We start from the raw sequence: 15,290 nt of genomic DNA on the forward strand, positions 1-15,290 counted from the left end.
CCATAAGGATAACAGCTGATCTGTCAATAGAAACTCTTCAGGCCAGGAGGGAATGGCAAGACATACTTAAAGTGATGAAAGACAATAACCTACAGCCCAGATTACTGTACCCAGCAAGGATCTCATTCAAATACGAAGGAGAAATCAAAAGCTTTACAGACAAGCAAAAGCTGAGAGAATTCAGCACCACCAAACCAGCTCTCCAACAAATTCTAAAGGATATCCTCTAGACAGGAAACACGAAAAGGGTGTATAAACCCGAACCCAAAACAAGAAAGTAAATGGCAACGGGATCATACTTATCAATAATCACCTTAACGTAAATGGGTTGAACGCCCCAACCAAAAGACAAAGACTGACCGAATGGATACAAAAACAAGACCCCTCTATATGCTGCTTACAAGAGACCCACCTCAAAACAAGGGACACATACAGACTGAAAGTGAAGGGCTGGAAAAAGATATACCACGCGAATAGAGACCAAAAGAAAGCAGGAGTGGCAATACTCATGTCCGATAAAATAGACTTTAAAACAAAGGCTGTGAAAAGAGACAAAGAAGGCCACTACATAATGATCAAAGGAACAATCCAAGAAGAAGATATAACAATTATAAATATATATGCACCCAATATAGGAGCACCACAATATGTAAGACAAATGCTAACAAGTATGAAAGGGGAAATCAACAATAACACAATAATAGTGGGAGACTTTAATACCCCACTCACACCTATGGACAGATCAACTAAACAGAAAATTAACAAAGAAACGCAAACTTTAAATGATACATTAGATCAGTTAGACCTAATTGATATCTATAGGACATTTCACCCCAAAACAACGAATTTCACCTTTTTTCAAGTGCTCATGGAACCTTCTCCAGGATAGATCACATCCTGGGCCATAAATCTAAACTTGATAAATTCAAAAAATCGAAATCATTCCAAGCATCTTTTCTGACCATAATGCATTAAGATTAGATCTCAATTACAGGAGAAAAACTATTAAAAATGCCAACATATGGAGGTTGAACAACACACTTCTGAATAACCAACAAATCACAGAAGAAATCAAAAAGAAATCAAAATATGCATAGAAACTAATGAAAATGAAAACACAACAACCCAAAACCTGTGGGACACTATAAAAGCAGTGCTAAGAGGAAAGTTCATAGCAATACAGGCATACCTCAAGAAACAAGAAAAAGTCAAATAAATAACCTAACTCTACAACTAAAGCAACTAGAAAAGGAAGAGTTGGAGAACCCCAGAGTTAGTAGAAGGAAAGAAATCTTAAAAATTAGGGCAGAAATAAATGCAAAAGAAACAAAAGAGACCATAGCAAAAATCAACAAAGCCAAAAGCTGGTTCTTTGAAAGGATAAATAAAATTGACAAACCATTAGCCAGACTCATCAAGAAGCAACGAGAGAAAAATCAAATCAATAAAATTAGAAATGAAAATGGAGAGATCACAACAGACAACACAGAAATACAAAGGATCATAAGAGACTACTATCAGCAGTTGTATGCCAATAAAATGGACAACGTGGAAGAAATGGACAAATTCTTAGAAAAGTACAATTTTCCAAAACTGAACCAGGAAGAAATAGAAAATCTTAACAGACCCATCACAAGCACGGAAATTGATACTGTAATCAGAAATCTTCCAGCAAACAAAAGCCCAGGTCCAGATGGCTTCACAGCTGAATTCTACCAAAAATTTCGAGAAGAGCTAACACCTATCCTACTCAAACTCTTCCAGAAAATTGCAGAGGAAGGTAAACTTCCAAACTCATTTTATGAGGCCACCATCACCCTAATACCAAAACCTGACAAGGATGTCACAAAAAAAGAAAACTACAGGCCAATATCTCTGATGAACATAGATGCAAAAATCCTCAACAAAATTCTAGCAATCAGAATCCAACAACACATTAAAAAGATCATACACCATGACCAAGTGGGCTTTATCCCAGGGATGCAAGGATTCTTCAATATCCGCAAATCAATCAATGTAATTCACCACATTAACAAATTGAAAAATAAAAACCATATGATTATCTCAATAGATGCAGAGAAGGCCTTTGACAAAATTCAACATCCATTTATGATAAAAACTCTCCAGAAAGCAGGAATAGAAGGAACATACCTCAACATAATAAAAGCTATCTATGACAAACCCACAGCAAACATTATCCTCAATGGTGAAAAATTGAAAGCATTTCCCCTAAAGTCAGGAACAAGACAAGGGTGTCCACTTTCACCGCTACTATTCAACATAGTTCTGGAAGTTTTGGCCACAGCAATCAGAGCAGAAAAAGAAATAAAAGGAATCCAAATTGGAAAAGAAGAAGTAGAACTCTCACTGTTTGCAGATGACATGATCCTCTACATGGAAAACCCTAAAGACTCCACCAGAAAATTACTAGGGCTCATCAGTGAATATAGTAAAGTTGCAGGATATAAAATCAACACACAGAAATCCCTTGCATTCCTATACACGAATAATGAGAAAGTAGAAAAAGAAATTAAGGAAACAATTCCATTCACCATTGCAACAAAAAGAATAAAATACTTAGGAATATATCTACCTAAAGAAATTAAAGACCTATATATAGAAAACTATAAAACACTGATGAAAGAAATCAAAGAGGACACTAACAGATGGAGAAATATACCATGTTCATGGATTGGAAGAATCAATATAGTGAAAATGAGTATACTACCCAAAGCAATTTACAAATTCAATGCAATCCCTATCAAGCTACCAGCCACATTTTTCACAGAACTAGAACAAATAATTTCAAGATTTGTATGGAAATACAAAAAACCTCGAATAGCCAAAGAAATCTTGAGAAAGAAGAATGGAACTGGAGGAATCAACTTGCCTGACTTCAGGCTCTATTACAAAGCCACAGTCATCAAGACAGTATGGTACTGGCACAAAGACAGACATATAGATCAATGGAACAAAATAGAAAGCCCAGAGATAAATCCACACACATATGGACACCTTATCTTTGACAAAGGAGGCAAGAATATACAATGGAGTAAAGACAATCTCTTTAACAAGTGGTGCTGGGAAAACTGGTCAACCACTTGTAAAAGAATGAAACTAGATCACTTTCTAACACCGCACACAAAAATAAACTCAAAATGGATTAAAGATCTAAATGTAAGATCAGAAACTATAAAACTCCTAGAGGAGAACATAGGCAAAACACTCTCAGACATAAATCACAGCAGGATCTTCTATGATCCACCTCCCAGAATTCTGGAAATAAAAGCAAAAATAAACAAATGGGATCTAATTAAAATTAAAAGCTTCTGCACAACAAAGGAAACTATAAGCAAGGTGAAAAGACAGCCTTCTGAATGGGAGAAAATCATAGCAAATGAAGCAACTGACAAACAACTAATCTCAAAAATATACAAGCAACTTATGCAGCTCAACTCCAGAAAAATAAACGACCCAATCAAAAAATGGGCCAAAGAACTAAATAGACATTTCTCCAAAGAAGACATACGGATGGCTAACAAACACATGAAAAGATGCTCAACATCACTCATTATTAGAGAAATGCAAATCAAAACCACAATGAGGTACCACTTCACACCAGTCAGAATGGCTGCGATCCAAAAATCTGCAAGCAATAAATGCTGGAGAGGGTGTGGAGAAAAGGGAACCCTCCTACACTGTTGGTGGGAATGCAAACTAGTACAGCCACTATGGAGAACAGTGTGGAGATTCCTTAAAAAATTGCAAATAGAACTACTTTATGACCCAGCAATCCCACTTCTGGGCATACACACCGAGGAAACCAGAATTGAAAGAGACACATGTACCCCAATGTTCATCGCAGCACTGTTTATAATAGCCAGGACATGGAAACAACGTAGATGTCCATCAGCAGATGAATGGATAAGAAAGCTGTGGTACATATACACAATGGAGTATTACTCAGCCGTTAAAAAGAATTCATTTGAATCAGTTCTGTTGAGATGGATGAAACTGGAGCCGATTATACAGAGTGAAGTAAGCCAGAAAGAAAAACACCAATACAGTATACTAACACATATATATGGAATTTAGGAAGATGGCAATGACGACCCTGTATGCAAGACAGGGAAAGAGACACAGATGTGTATAACGGACTTTTGGACTCAGAGGGAGAGGGAGAGGGTGGGATGATTTGGGAGAATGCCATTCTAACATGTATACTATCATGTGAATTGAATCGCCAGTCTATGTCTGACGCAGGATGCAGCATGCTTGGGGCTGGTGCATGGGGATGACCCAGAAAGATGTTATGGGGAGGGAGGTGGGAGGGGGGTTCATGTTTGGGAATGCATGTAAGAATTAAAGATTTTAAAATTAAAAAAAAAAAAAAAGGAAAACCTAATGAATGGAAAAAAATAAAATTAAATTAAAAAAAAAAAAAATTTCATTGGATCTCTTCCCCGCTGTGCGATCCGGGATAAGATGCGTAACCTCTCCAGGCCTCAGTTTTGTTCCCTACAAAACAGTGCGATGAACTCCCAAGGGCTTGAGCTGTATGAGGATTGGGTGCTTAGCGCGGCTGCTGGCACACAAAAGGCCTCCATAAACGGCCATTTCCCTCCTTACCTTTCCCGGAACCAGGGAGACTGTTTGAGTATTTACTGAAATCCAAGCACCACATGCATACGGGCTAAGTCACTCCAGTCGTGTGTGACTCATTGTGACCCTATGGCCCATAGCCCTCCAGGCTTCTCTGTTGCTGGAATTCTCAGGCTATAACACTGAAGTCAGTTGCTATGCCCTCCTCCAGGGGGATCTTCCTGACTCAGGGACTGAGCCTGCATCTCCTTCATTGGTAGGCGGGTTCTTTACCATGAGCGTCACCTGGGAAGCCATCAAGCATCGCAGAGAACAATAAAAATTAGATCAAGTTGGTCATGTGCATGGGTGCTGAGGTGGTCAAAGCACTCTGTTACATTTAAGTGGTTACTGAACAGAAAAATACCTCTATGCATACTTATTGTTACTGGTGATAATGGTAAGTGGAGCAGGATCTATGAAGGCCCCCCTGCAATGCTCCCGAGCCTCCAGGGTGGGCCTGAAGCTGAGCACCACCCTCCTCCAGCTTCTGCATCCCTCTTCTCTGCCCTTGTCTTTTCACGCAGCTGTGCCCAGACGTTCAGTGGGGCTGGCCACCACCTCCCAGGGCAACGCTTACATCTTGGGGCTCAGAGTCAGCCCCCACTTCCTTCCCGTTGTGCAGGGTGATGACACGGATGTGATTCCACACTTCCTTAGTGGCCTGAGCCCCCAGGTGCCTACACAGGAGCCCGCTCAAACCGCAGCCAGCGCTGGCTTGCTCCCGTCACTCCCCGCTGTTCCCCCGTTGCTTTCCCTGGAGTCACCTCATTAAAAACATATGATCTCAAGTCCTACTCTCTGAGGACTGGGCACCCCAGGTGAGATGCTAACTGCTACAGGCTGAACATTTGTGTCCCCAACCCCTGAAAGTCACATTTGAAACTAATCCCCAACACGACGCTGTTAGGGAGGTGGGGCTTGTGCAGGGGTGATTAGGCCACGTGAGCAGAACCCTCAGCACTGGGATAAGGTCCCTTTCCAAAGAGAGAGCCAGCCCCCTCTTTCAAGCTGGGAGGTTGTGAGGGTATAGTGAGGAGATGGCCCTCAGTGAGGAAGTGAGGCCCCACTAGACACGGAGCCGCCAGGGCCATGATTTCCACTCCCCAGCCTCCAGAAGGCTGAGAACTGAGTTTCCATCGTTTATGAGGCACCGGGTTGGTCTGTAATATTCCTGTTAGAGCAGCCCCAGGGACTGAGACAGGACCCACCCTTAGGTGCTGGCGTGTCTGCCCAAGGCTGTGTTGCTGCCCCCTCCCCAAGCATCCCCGCAAGCTCCTTGTACAAACCCCGTCAGGCAGCTCCTATTACTGCCTCACTGTACAAACAAGAAAGCCAGAGCTCACAGAGGCACACAGCAACTGAGTCATCATCCAAGGCAGAGTCCCTGGGACTCTGGACGCCCTGGGGCATGTGCCCTGACTGATTCTGTTCTGGGTCTGTTTCATTGATTTGATGTGAAAAGCCTCATTCAGCAGGGATTTCAAAGACACCCCTCCGAGGGGGTGGGGCTGAAGGTGGCTCTAGAGATCTATGGGTCATGAGAGATTGATGAAAGTAGGGGTCGGGGCCAGAGAAGAGCTCAGCCCTGGGGAAAGGTCGTCCGTGCTTTCATTATTGCTAGAGGCATGAGGAGGGGGTTCTCTGGTGGCCCAGGTGGTAAAGAATCTGCCTGCCAGGCAGGAGACCCAGGTTCAATCCCTGGCTGGGGAACATCCCCTGGAGAAGGGGATGGCTACCCACTCCAGTGTTCTTGCCTGGAGCCTCCCATGGACAGAGGCGCCTGGTGGGCTCCAGAGTCGGACATGACTGAAGACTGCTTTCAGAATCATTACGGAGTCAGTTCTCTCAGCCGTCTTCTGTCTGCTTGACTCCTGGGGGGCCTCCTAGAACAAGAGGGGCAGGTAGAGGGTCATGGCTACGGTGGGGCAGCCACCGTGCTTGGAAACACCCAGGTCATTCTTTGAGGCCATTCTTTCTTTCCTTCCTTCCCTTTCTCTCTCTTTTTCGTTCTAGTCTTCATTTTTTAAAATATTTACTAGTTGTATTTTTTAGATTCCCTATATAAGTGAGATCTTACAGTATTTGTCTTTCTCTGTCTTACTCACTTCGCATAATACCCTCCAAATCCATCCACACTGTTGCAAATGGCAAACTTTCATTCTCTTTTATGGCTGAGTAGCAGTGCCTTGTATATGTACACCACATCTTTATCCATTCATCTGTTGATGGATACTTAGTTGCTTCCATATCTTGGCAACTGTAAATAATGCTGCTATGAACATTGGGAAGCATGTATGTATTCAAATTAGAGTTGTTTTTTTTTTCTTCCCGATATATGCCTAGGAGTGAAAGTGCTGGATCATATGATGACTCTATTTTTAGTTTTTTGAGAAACCTCCATGCTGTTTTTCACATTGGCTGTACCGATTTACATTCCCACCAACAGTGGAGGTGGGAGGTGCATTTCTGATGCACGGGGTCAGCCAACCTGGCTCTTTCTCTAAACTGTAGCATCTCCAGAACAGGGGTCTCTGGTCTTTGACAGCTGCAGATCTTGTGGAGACCTAGGCAGTCCCCCGGCTCTGTGCACATGGGGCACTCTCCTTTCCACCATCTGATTCGCATCTCCAAGATGGGACTTCTGGTGGGACTTCACCGAGGACAAGCCTTTCATTGCAGCTTTTGCTAAGGAATTTAGGACCAGATTACCAGGAAGCATCGTTTCCCAACTGGACAAATTCCAAGATGGAAAGTGTGTTTTTAAAACTCAGGAGGTAATGAGATCCTGGAAGCATTCAGGAGAGAGGATGGAGCAGTGCGGATGATGGCAAGCTGCTCTGCACCCTGTCTGTGGGAGGGGTGCAGACACCGCCTCCAGTCCGAGCCTGGCTCCTGCTCCTGTGGACCTTGACCCCCAGGGGAGTCACATGACCTTTCTGCTCCTCAGTTTCCTCATCTATGAAAGGAGGATGATTGGTTCCTATTGCATAGGTTTGATGTGGGGGCTGAACAGCAGCGTACCCAGAGCATTGGAGCCTAAGGGCTGTGTAGACAGTAGCAGAGCAAAGGAACCGGCAGGCATCAGGCCATGAAAGGTCAAAGGGGGAGGAGGCAGGCATAGGAACAAGGTAAAGGTTTTTAAAAGTTACCTCTAGATTTTTAGTTCTTAAAAAGACAATTATATTCCATGTTGGGGAAGGTGTAGACCCTTACTGCTAGAGTGAAATACCCTTCCGGAGGACAAGCCATGAGGTCTTTGTGGGATTTGGGGCAAGGGGGTCAGCCGTTCTAGGTCTCAATTTATTGTGTGAAAAATGAGGCTAATAATAAAATTTATCTTATAGAGTTGATAAGAGGCTAAAATGGGATAATGAATAAACTGTGCTTATCATGTACATCAAAATAAATGCTAAATACAGCTGGCCCTGGTGGCTCAGACGGTAAAGTGTCTGTCTACAATGCGGGAGACCTGGGTTCGATCCCTGGGTCGGGAAGATCTGCTGCAGAAGGAAATGGCACCCCACTCCAGTACTCTTGCCTGGAAAATCCCATGGACAGAGGAGCCTGGTAGGCTACAGTCCATCGGGTCACAAAGAGTTGGACACGACTGAGTGACTTCACTTTCCTTTCCTTTTGATCATCACCACCAAAAATTTAAATGCTCCTAGGACCCAACTCATCTCACTTATAGGAACCTCTATCAGAGAAACAATGGCATAACAATATAAATCTTTGCACAAGAGTATTCAGGACAGAATTTTTTATTTTTTCGGTAGTAGCAAAAATGTGGCAATAACAGAAATGTCTATCAACAGAGGAATGATTAATAAATTATAGGAACTGCTGCTTCAGACTTCCATGAAGCTCTTAGCAAGAATGAGGAGAGCTATAAATATTATCTAAAAAATGAGAAAATTTTAAGGGGAAAAATGAAATTGTAGGAGAATATGTGTAATTCCTTTGTACAAAGTCAAACCAAATATACTTATGTGCTAAATCACTTCACTTGTGTGTCGGTCTTTGCAACCCTATGGCCCATAGCCCACCAGACTCCGCTGTCCATGGGGTTCTCCAGGCACGCACACTGGAGTGGGTTGCCATGCCCACCTCCAGGGGATCTTTCCAACCAGGGATCGAATCTGCATCTCCTAAGTCTCCTGCATTGGCAGGTGGGTTCCACACTAGTGCCAGCTGGGGAGGCTGAGCACACTTACAGTTAATGGCATACCATGCAAGGTCCAGACGAAAGTGAAGGCCACTCACTGGTGTCCAGCTCTTTTCAACCCCATGGACTATACAGTCCATGGGATTCTCTAGGCCAGAATACTGGAGTGGGTAGCCTTTTCCTTCTCCAGGGGATCTGCTGCAATCTTCCAGCAGATTCTTTACCAGCTGAGCCATAGGAGGGAAGCCCAAGAATACTGGGTTGGGAGCCTATCCCTTCTTCAGCGGATCTTCCCCGCTCAGGAACCGAACTGCGGTCTCCTGCACCGCAGGCTGCTGCTTCACCAACTAATGTCAGGGACGCCCCCACGAGTACAGGTCAGTACCAGGCAGTTACCTCCCAACCCCACCCCTGAGGAAAGCAGGGCTGGGGCTGGGATTAGAAGGAAGGCAGCGATCGCTGTACGCCCTCCTGTATCATCCTAGTTTGTGCTTACGAACAAGCACTATTCTGGTAGTGAAAAGAAAGAGCTTCTTAGGTCAGAGAGGTTGAGGCAGAAAACACGGCTGGAGGAGGAGGCGTGCCGGGGGAACCTGCCGGAGCGGGGATGCGGGTGGGAAAGGCTGGAGGAGGCAGCTGCGTGCCCGGAATAGAGCTCCCTGCGGGGCTCCAGGAGCCTCATCACTCCACTCACGCTGCAAGCTCTGCAGACCCACGTTCTCCAGAACCCCCGCTCCGCAGCGCTCCTGCGGACGTCTGCTTCGGGCGTCCAGCGACGGTCCGGTCCCCTCGCACCCGGGGTCAGAAGGCGCGCTCGTCCGCTCGCCGCGAAGGCAGGCGGCTGAGCGGAGGGTCTGCGGCGGGGAGCGCCCTGCCTCCCTTCGCCCTGCCGGTCCCGGGTCCCCGGCAAGTGCCTTAAAGGCTGCCGTTTCACCCGCGAGGGGTGGCCCCGGAGTCACAGTTCCCTGACAGGGTGCTGTGAGAGTAAGCGAGGTGGCGATAGGGGGAAACGGCTGCTCAGCGACTGAGCCCCTCATCTGTCACAGCGGATCCTGGGGGGTCGAGTGCATTTAAACGATGACACGCCCTCACGCCCAGCTCCCTGCCGAACCGCGTGTCACTGCCCGGCATCGACCACGTCCCCGTCCCCTCGCTCCCCTCCTCCAACTCCCGCACCTCCAAAGCCATGAAAACACTTCCTTGTACTCCTCAGTCCTGAGAACAACCGGTCTCAGTCCCGGCTGCACTCAGAACCCAAGGTCTGGGGAGCCTAAAACGCCGGTTCCCAGGCCATCTCTGAACGTCGGGATGTGATCGGCTTGGATGGGGCCTGAGCAGTGGGACTTGGGAAAGGCTCTTCAGATGATGCTGCGGTGAAGGCAAGGGGAGAGACCCTGTCCTCCCCCCAGACTGGGGTGCCCTCTTAATGCGCAGTTTCAAGGATGGGAGCTCCGCATGTGCTGCCTTTTGGCACCCTCTCCCCCAAACCCGCACCCCAACCACACCCCCCCCCCCCAACTCTCAGACTTGAAAGCTACTGCCCACAGCTGGTCCAGGCAGCTTTCTGTCCAAGCTTCCCCTCTTCCTCCCTCCATTTTTATTGTCAGGCTCTACTCAGCCTGGGGTTTCTTTGTTTTGCTTTCCCCGTTGTCCGGATTTTGCCTTGCAAAGGAGCTCCGGGAAGCGGGAGCAAAACCCCATCTCAGCTTCTTTTTCAGAAACGGCACGCTCTTCCTCCTCCTCAGGTCACCATCCCTGGACTTACAGATGTGAGTCACCCTGCTGGTGAGAAGGCTGCTGGAGGAAAACTTTCTTTCCCATTTCAGCCGTCTGCACCCACGCCGCCCAGCCGGAAAGCTGCACAGCCCCTTCTCTTGCTGCACCTGAAATGGTTCCACGGGGGGTGGGGGGGGGAAGGGTTCCCAGCAGCGCCCCCTCCTACCTTCTGGACCGAAATTATTATTCAGAGTTTGGCATCCTTTGGAATTTGAATAGAATCTCCATCTTCATCTCTATTTTTAGCTTTTTCTTATCAAAAGCACTGTTCTCTCCTGCTACCATCTTTCTTGGAGACTGCACATGATTAAAATACATTTTCATTATAAACGGGAATAAGACGAAAGAACTTGTTCTTGATTGCAATCACACAGGATGAAATGATTTCCTGGTCCCTAGAAACTAGCTGGGACGACTCCCCTGGACTAGCCATGCTTGCTGAGCTGCCTCGGGACACACTGTAAATTCGGGCCTGCTGGTTTCTTTTCTATTTGCTTTCCTGCAGAGAGATAAAAGGACAGGGGAAGGAAAGTCATGACTTCAGGCTCTCCATTTATCCATCTTAAGCTTCACAGCAAGACCGTAACGTAGGTTCTATTGTCTCCATTTTACAGATGAGAGTACTGAGGCTCAGAGAGGGGATCTGGCGGATGCCACACAGACAAAAACAGTGAGTGGCCGAGTGAGGGTGTGGCTGCTGTTCCTCCCCTGGACAAACACTGCGGAGGGCCTGCCTGCTCTCAGGATGAAGGGTACTGAAGGTACTGGGTACTGAAGGGCCCTCACAATCCTGAGATACTGGCGGCATTTCCCCCAAAGTTCCCTCCCTTGCACACACCACTCAGCCACACTTTCCCGAGCTTCCAGGTCTTTTCATGGTAAGGTGAAGCCTTTCCTGCAGGAGAAGCCCCGTTTTCTCCCCGCCCTTTTCTCCTCCCAGTGAAAAATCTGTACTCCTCTTCCCAGAATCAGCTGAGATACCATTCCTTAAAGCCCTCCCGCCTCCCAGCTCCCCTCTCCAAGCTGGCTTCAGGGCTCCTCGCCCAGGGCCAGGTGCGATGGCCCGAGGGCAGGGACAGACTCCGGCCAGTGGTTCTGGGCTCAGCTCTGACTCCTCCGGTCGGGAATCAGGCGCTCGGCACAATAAGCCCCAGGGGATGACTCTATTCCCGCTTGTCTCCGCATCTTCCCAGTTTCCTGTTGCCTGAGGCAGCACGTCCTTCTCGTAGTTTCCTGCATCATCCTCCCGACCTGGCCTCGGAAATCCAGAGATGCGCGTTTCCAGGCCGCAGTTTGTGGCCTCGCGTCCTCTGCCGGCCGTTCTGGGGATCGGCGGGTTCCAACCGCGCGATCTTGCAGGCTATGCTGCCCCCTGGCGGCGTCTCTCGGCGCTGCGGCTCTCTCTGGTCTGGAGCGCTGAAACCACAGGTTCAGGTGGGGCTCAGAAGGCAGATTTTGTTTCCTTCATTTCCAGCCGGGAGCTGGAATCCAGGGGAGGGTGGATGGCTGGCTCGGTAATCCCAGGGCTTGGGAGCGGAGAGGCACCCTCTTCCGAGTCTGTGCTGAGGCCACTGAACGGCCCGAACTTGACATCTTTCTGATTTTATCAATAGAACCAATGTAGGAGCATTCCAGAAAGTCGGAGAAACAGAAAATTGGAAAGAAAATAATCACCCTGTAAATCCATAGACACCAACTTTTAACCACTGTGGTACATATCTTTCTAGTATATCTTTTTGTACATATCAATGCATTTTTTATTACAAAACTGGGTCTATAACCTATAGTTGTCTTTCTTGTTTTTTAAAGTATTGAGCATGTCTTGAGTTTAGAAGCAGAAGAAAAACTGGAAAATTAGAAAATTTTACATTACTTAAATTTACGTTACTTAAAATTGCACTATCCAGAGAAAGCATTTCTTTCCAAATTACTTTATATTTGTGAAACTCAATTATTATTTCTCTTGCAAAAATCCAATTCAGAAGGAAAATTTGGATTACCCGATAATGACATACACTTTTTTTTCCTACCTGGCAGTTTCTGTAAACATTCTCCAACCTCCCCCTCCCTTCACCTCCCTGGACCATTGCACTCATAAGGCTCCCAGGAGTAGCCAGGCCTCCTGTGAATCTGAGTGTATTCACCTGGGGGATTAATTCTTAGAAGTGAAATTGCATTAAGGAGGGTGTGTGTTTTTATAAGCTTTGATAAATACGGCCAAGCTATCTTACAGGAAAATTTGGATGCCCACCAGTGGTCCTCAGAGTGCTTGTTTCCCAGCAGGATCGCCAACAATGCTGTCAGACTTCTGGCCCTGGGGACCATATAAATTCAGCTACACTGTGCTGAGTGTGCACTGTGCCAGACACCAGGCACAGTGCTGTCCATTTATTTTATTTTTTATCTTCTGTCTGCGCTGCAAGGCAGGTAGGATCTAAGTCCCCTGGCTAGGGATCAAACCCACGCCCTTGCATTGGAAGCACAGTCCTAACCAGAGAGGTGCCAGGGCTGTCTGTTTGTTAATTCTCATTGAATCCTCCCAATATGTCAACGAGGGAAGCAACTTCACTTTGCAGATGAGGAAACAGGGTCAGAGCGCTTAGGCTTCCTTGGTTCCTAGAGCAGAGCTGGGTCTCTAGCGTTCATCCCAACATCCGCCTGACGGTGCTCAAGTTTGAATGCGCTGTGTCATAGCACTCAGAGGGCTCGGTGGCAGTCCCCTTAGTGTCTGACTCAGCACAATAGAAAGGGCCCGAGAACACGCAGGTCTGGCGACGCTGAGGCTGCTGGCCCAGGGACCATCCCTTGAGAATCACTGGTCGCCTTACTCTAATTAGGAATTCCATCTGGAAATGACCTGTGGACCTGCCTTTCACTTTGGCTCGGAGCTTATTTGAATTTGCATGCTCTGCAAACCTTGTGGGGGTGTATGTGGGAACGTGAGTCCATCTTTTACAGTCCTTTGAATTCACCACGTTTGGTTTGTGGTAAGTGATTCCACCTCTTCAAGACAGTTTCCCTACCTTTTTAATGGAGATGGCGCTTACAGGAATCTCTTGGGGGGGTATTACAAGGAGTAATGTATGCAGGGAAAAAAAAACAAAACCATGCTGAAGATTGTGATTTACTGTACCAAAGCTAGTTCTCATTATGCCTGTTGATGAAAAAGCTGGGAAGCACAGTAGCAGACACTCGGGTTTGACAGGCCTGGACTGAGGGGGCAGTTTGGCCCCCACGTGATATTAGACGAATCAGCCCTCTTCTCTGAGCCTCATTCCTTCTCTTCAAGACTGGGCATACCACGGGCTCCCCAACGGTTCAACAAGCCCTCTGTGGATTGTCTTGAGTGCTCCTTCGGCGCCGGAACCTCCAGGGGCAGTGGGGTCCTCAGTGACAGCTGGGTTGGCTCAGGAACAATAGCTACAACCTGGATGGTCCCAGCCATCTTGCCTCTTGATTCCCAGGGGTAACGTTCACTTCCAGCTCTGTGCCTAGAAACCTTCAGATTCCTTGTTCTTTCCACATCCTGGGGATGACATGTGAGGACCCTTCTTCAGATTCCTGGAAAGAACCCGAATTCCAGGATGAACTGGATAATCACGGGTTGCTTGGGGCCATAGGTTTCAGGTGATGGAGCTGTGGCCGTGGACAAAGCAGAAATCGCGTGTTGATCGTGTCCCTAAGACTGTCAGCACTGAGGCTGCAAGCTTCCTTGGCGTCTGGTGAGGGGTGGGTGCACACATTCTGAGCATCTGAAGTCGACCTGAAACTGACCGAGGGGAACGTGGGTCTCTGGGAGCAGCAGGCATGTGGCACAGCAGACCTTCCCCAGCTGCGATGTGTGTAGGAATCTTGGGGCTCCTGTTTCTGCAGACGCTGAGGCCCAAGCACTTGCGTTTCTAACAAACCTGGATGTTGCTGGGCTATGTGGACCACGCTTTGAATCTCTAGAGTTTAAGCGATCCTTCTATCACTGCTACCAAATATAACCTTTTCTTTGGCTTTCAGTGAAATTCTGAATGCATGAGAACACACAAATTCTGAAAAACTAATTTCATTAGAGCATTCCAGCTGTAGCTTCGGGTGTCAGACCTTGGCTGCCACTGTGGTTTTCAAGCGACCGGGAACAGTCTTGAGCTATCGAAGCCCCAGCTTTCTCATCTATGTGCAGAAACTCTCCCTACCTCTGTCTCATTTAGGCAAACCCTTGTTAGGGACTTTAAAAGCATGGATTCAAGTGTCTCCCTGTGACCATTGTAATCTGCTATTTTTAGTGAGGCTGTGGGTTGTCTCTGGGGAAGTTGCTGGGATTCTGAAATCTTACCAGTATATTGATACACTGGCGTTTTGAAGGCACATCCAGTATCTTTAAACAAATCTACAATGAACAATCATCCGTTGAGTGTGCCTGGCGATATGCGAAGCGCTGTACTGGAGTTATCTTGTTTCCAACAGCTCTATGAGGTAGATCCAATTAGTCTGTCCAATCGATCCAAACCAATAAAACTGAAGGTCACAAAGAATGTCAGCAGCCTGAATACATGTATTTTACCAGTAGGTACAATCAAGATTGTACTGGCTATGTCTGACCACTAGAATATATCTCGAGTATATCTCCATGGTTTAAGTGAGGAACAGAGCTCCAGCAGTCAAACAGGTGCAGAGACGTGACCAAGGAGAGCAGAATGCTCAGCTCTCTATCGTG

The sequence above is a fragment of the Ovis aries genome, chromosome 7 (genome assembly GCF_016772045.2).
Source record: "Ovis aries strain OAR_USU_Benz2616 breed Rambouillet chromosome 7, ARS-UI_Ramb_v3.0, whole genome shotgun sequence".
Classification (NCBI taxonomy): domain Eukaryota; kingdom Metazoa; phylum Chordata; class Mammalia; order Artiodactyla; family Bovidae; genus Ovis; species Ovis aries.